At 55.5% G+C, this 5,136-nt stretch overlaps 1 protein-coding gene across 1 annotated transcript in view; it reads right to left on the bottom strand.

The window, feature by feature from the left end:
- The window catches only part of SLC19A1 (solute carrier family 19 (folate transporter), member 1), a 30,904-nt gene extending 29,322 nt beyond the window's left edge, over positions 1-1,582 (bottom strand). Inside the window, exons 1-2 of the mRNA XM_011954192.1 lie at positions 1,326-1,582; positions 964-1,046 (exon numbers count right to left, since the gene is read on the bottom strand). The gene's annotated coding sequence lies outside the window, so the exon portion shown is untranslated. The remainder of the gene's footprint in view (positions 1-963; positions 1,047-1,325) is intronic.
- Between the last annotated feature and the right edge of the window lie 3,554 nt (positions 1,583-5,136).

Consider the following 5,136-nt stretch of genomic DNA (forward strand, 5'->3'; position numbering starts at 1 on the left):
ACCCCCACCTCCTGGACCAGGCCTCGTGCGTTCCTTTTTGCACCGTTAAACACCTGCCTTCCCGGCCGGTCGCAAGCCGGATCCGGGAGCGCGGCGGCCCCACGCGCCCTCAGGGGTGGCCCCCCGGCCGCCTTCCTGGGGCTCCAACAGGGACACGCACAGTCTGCTCTTGGGGACGGCACGGCCCCGAATCCGGCGCCCCCAGGACCCCCGCCGCCCGCCCTCCTGCCTGACGGTGACCCCCACCGGCTTGTACGAAGCAGCAAGCCGGATCCAGGATCCAGGACGCGGCCCGGGGCCACCAGTCCCCATCCCAGCAGGGAGAGCCCGGCGAAGACCCGCGCAGGCCTGGCAGGTGGGGACGGCAGCGCAGTCACACTCAGGAAGGGAGGTCTGGGCCACTCTCCCAAGAAGGCGCGGGGCTGCAGCAGACAGCGCCGCGGAAAGCCCCAGGACTGTGCAGGACACAGGGGAAGCGGGGGGCCACAGGGTCACTTTACCCTGGAGTTATCCAAGACCTGGCTATGGGGAGGGAAGCTAAGCCGAGGGCTGTGGGGGCCCCAAGGCTAAGGAGTAGCCAGGAAGTCAGCCGCACAGAACAGAAGGGGATGGCCACCCTGGTACCTACAGCTCAAGACTGCGGGTCCCAGGTGAGCGGTGAGTCTGGAGCAGCGCCCCTGAAATGCATCCCTTCCCGGGTGTAGAGGACACAGTCCACGACCTGCCTTCTGGTGTGAGGGGTGCCCTGGCTCTCCTGCCCACCAGCCGGGCAGCCCCTCTGGGAAGCCGGCACAGCGCCCTTGCCCTAAATGGCCGCCTGCCCAAAGCTCTGGCCTGGGCCTTCTTTCCGGAGTCCACACGAACACATCTCAAAGGAACTTAAAAAGGATTTGTTGGCTGGAAACAGGGGATCTGGGGTAGCTTGCAGAATTTAAGGGAGCACTACAGGATGGAGCGCCTCGCCTGGAGGGACTCCCTGCTTCGTGGGAGCTCTGGCTGTCTCCCCAGTACTGGCCTTCTCCACGGGCAGGCAGAGGCTGGCCCTGCTGGAAGACAGGAGGGGCAACGCCAAGGAGGAGGAGGCCTTCCTTTCCTCCAGGCAAAGAGGAGCCGGCCATGGGGCCAGCTCTCCAGGGCAGTGTGCTCCCTTTACGCGCAAGACAGGCCAGGAAGCCCAGAGGAAGCGGGGGGATGAACAGCAGCGGGGGTCCTAGACCCCTTCCCACAGAAGGTTGGCTCCCACCCCCTTCCCGCCTGGAAACAGCAAGGCAAGGAGCCACAGCCCGAAGGGGACCCCACAGGACCCACAAAGGCCAGTCCCTTACCTGTCTCTCTGGCCAGGTGGAGCCAAGCGAATCTTCCCCTGCCTCCGAGGAGCCTGCCCAAGCCGTTCTCCGGTCCACCTGTGTGGCAGGAGTCCTGGGAGTTCCCCAGCCACACAAGGCCCAGGTTTCCTGCAGGAGCTGCTTCGGAGTAGGGGGGTGGGGCTGCAGCCACGAACGGCACGTGGCAATTATAATCTGGAGGCAGCTGCTCTGAGGGAGGAGCCAGGAGACTGGTGAAGACCTTACAGAAACCTCCATTGAGGCTTCGCTGCGAGGAGTGGCCACAGACAGCAGGGTGTGGGCTTCCAGAGGGCTCCACCCAAAATAGAGACTCACAAAAGCAGGTGACTTGGGAGTGACACTGGCATCTGGGAATGGATCCTGTGCTTGGGGCCTCATGAGGCTCCAGCCTTGCGTGTTTCGTCATTGGTTTGTCAAATCGTTAAGTGCCTGAGCGTTAGGGATGGGAGGGAGAGCTGGTTCCTGGGTGAAGCCCTGGGCTGGAGGGATCAGCAGGGGTCCAGCAGTGTGGATCCCAGCCCTCCAGCCATATACAGTGATGTCTGGGGGCTGCAGGCCACAGAGACCCCTTCCCCTCCTGGAGGGGCTCAAGTGGGCTCTGCAGCCCACCCCACAGCAGTGACCCATCCCCAGCTCCTGGGCCCCCACTCCTCAGCAGCCTTAGCACCCATAGTCCAGGCCCAAGAAATCTCGGCCAGAGAATGAGGACCCTGCCCACCCACTGCCTTCTGAGACCAACCAGCCAATCCTCTGCCTTGGCTGGAGAGACCCAGGGCTGTCCCTGTGGTTAAGTGTGGTCAGCATCAGGGAGGCAGTGGCATTCGAGCAGCCCTTTCCCTCAGCTGGTGCTGTTGTGGTTGCTGTGGCTCTGGAAGCGAGGCTTGGACCAAATGCTAACACATGGACACATGCATAGAGACACAGATCCACGCAGACGTGCAGAGACGTGCACACACAGATGGACACATGCACAGACACGCGCACACACTGATGTGGTTCGGATTCTTTGTTCCCTCCAAATCTCATGTTGGAATGTGATTCCGTGGTGGAAGTGGGGCCTGGTGGGAGGTGTTGGATCATGAGGGCGGATCCGTCATGAATGGCTTAGCACCATCATGAGTTCTTGTTCAGTTAGCTCACTCGAGAGTGGATTGTTTAAAAGAGTCTGGGAGCTCCCCTTTTCCTTCCTCTCCTCCCATTCTTGCTATGTGATACTGGCTCCCTGTCACCTTCCACCATGAGTGGAAGCTTCCTGAGGCCTCACAGGAGCAGATGCTGGCACCATGCTTCCTGTACAGCCTGCAGAACCGTGAGCCAATTAAACCTCTTTTCTGTATAATACTTAGTCTCTGTATTCCTTTATAGCAACACAAAAACAGCCCCCCACAGACACATACACGTACAGACACCACCGAGACATATGCACAGATACAGAGATGTAAACACACACACATACACACAATGCAGACACACAGACATACAGACACATGTATGCTCACATGCACATGGCACTCCACACGCAGGTAGATGAGTGCGGACCAGACTTCCATGCCCCAGCGTGTACAGTGAACTGGCCTGCACACGGCCTCAGACAAAGTTTCTCCTCCTACCCTTCCAGGTGTAGCCCCAGTCTCACCGAATGACAGGTGCTTCTGCTCCCATCTGAATCTGCTTGGTAGAGGTGCAATGCGCCCTGTAAATGCCTTGCCTCGCTTGTTGGCCAGTGGGTCTCTGCTGCAGCTGCCCCTCTCTCCACCCCCAACTCCCGCCGGGCCTTCACCCCCACTTTTTCCATGAGCTGACCTCGTAACACTCCCAGCGGCCAGGGGTGGCCCATCACAAGGACCTAGGGGCCCAAAGGTCTGGAGAAGGGGGGCTGACATGGATGCCTTTGTGTCAGGCCTCCCAGCACTGGCCCCCAGGCCCAGGCCGGCCTGCAGCTGTGGCCCCCATCCTCTCAGAGGCTGAGCCGGGCCACCGTCCTCAGCACCTTCTCTATGAAGCCAGAAGCCCTGTGGCGGCTGAGCGGGGAAGCAAACCCTAGAGAAAGGAGTGTTGTCCCTGGCCTGCCTGGAGCCCAGCAGCTCCCGGCTTCCGCATCCCCCAGGTGAGCGCAGGACCCTCCCAGCCTGTCACAGCCCGTCACAGCAGTGGGGCTAACCTGGGCCTGTGCCTGCCACGCTCCTTCCCTGGACGTGTGTCCCACCCGGTCCTATGGAGTTAATCCCGAGCCCCACTGGGGCCCCAGACAGTGGCCCCAGCAGGCCCAGCCACTCCCAGTTGAGCCCTGCCTGGCCCAGCAGCAGAACACTGAATCCTGATGCCTCCAAGTCTCCTACAGCCAGACTTTCACAAAATTGTGATTAAATAGCCCATCTTTACTAGGGAAAGCGGGAGGTTTGAACCTCTTTGGAATCACAAGGCAGCTGTTTAGAATAATGTCATCTAACAAGAGAGTGTTAAAAAAAAAATTAAAATAACCAGTGGAAATCTGGCCAGTGCAAGGTGGAGTTTGAAGCCTACCCAACCTGGTCCTCATTTCCAGAACTTGGAGGTGATAACCCTCCTGCCCGCAGGTGGAGTGTGCAGTGATGCCCAGCTACAGGAACGTCCTGGGGTCGGAAGAGGTTTGCGTTGAGCTCTGCAATCACAGGCATGCATCCTGGTTGCAAGCAAGCTATTTGAGAAACCTGTGCATGATGTTAGAAGACGAAATGATTAGGAAGGAAGGGGCAGAGTCTCTGTTCACAGATGATGCAATTGCCAGGGCAGAAAATCCTAACAGTTTATCAAAAATACTATAAATATTAAGGGCATTTAGCAAGGTCATGAGATACTAAGTGTATATACAAAAGTAATTGTGCTTCTATAATCTAGCAACAAATAATTGGAAGACAGAATTTGAAAAACAGCATTTACAATGCCATTGAAAATCAGAAAATACCTAAGAATGCATTTAATGAAAAATTTGCAAGTTCCCTATACCGAAAGCTGCAGAACATGGCGGAGAGAACTTAATGAGTAGCTAAACAAATGGGGGAGACAGACCTTGTTCATGGATTGTGTAAACGAAAAATAAAATTCTAAGCCCCCAGCCCTCTGAACAGACCACTCCTCTGGGCAAAGGCATTCCAAAATTAACCTGAAAAACTGGTTCAGACCACGAGGGGAAGGGAGGGATGGATACACGTCATTATACCTGACCCCCTTTTGGAATTCAGGGAAAGTTGACCAGCTTTCAACGTCAACACAGACCTTAAGTCTGATAAGAATCATTTAGAATCTAGTCTCTGAAGCCTGCGACCCAGAGACGTCAACTGTTGATAAAACTTTGATCTCCACAACCCCTTACTGTAACCTAGACATTCCTTTCTATTGATAATAACTCTTTCAACCAATTGCCAATCCCAACATTTTTAGCTTTACCTATAACCTTGAAGCCAGCCCCCAACAGGTTGTCCCACCTTTCCAGACCAGAGCAGTGTTTATCTTACACGTATTTGATTGGGTCTCATGTTCCCTTAAATGTATGAGACCAGGCTGTGCCCAGTCACCTTGCACGCATGCTTTAGGATCTCTTGAGGGCTGTGTCAAGGGCCATGGTCAATATTTGGCTCAGCATAAAACTTTTCATATATTTTACATAGTTTGACTCTTTTCATTGACAATTGGAAGGTGCTTTATTTAAGGTGAAAATTCTCCCCAAATTGATCCATAGATTCAGCACAATCCAATAGAGATCTCACAGGCTTATTTTTTAGAAATTGAGATGTTGATTAGAATTGAGGTG

This window comes from Colobus angolensis, unplaced genomic scaffold (genome assembly GCF_000951035.1).
Source record: "Colobus angolensis palliatus isolate OR3802 unplaced genomic scaffold, Cang.pa_1.0 Scaffold38, whole genome shotgun sequence".
Lineage (NCBI taxonomy): Eukaryota > Metazoa > Chordata > Mammalia > Primates > Cercopithecidae > Colobus > Colobus angolensis.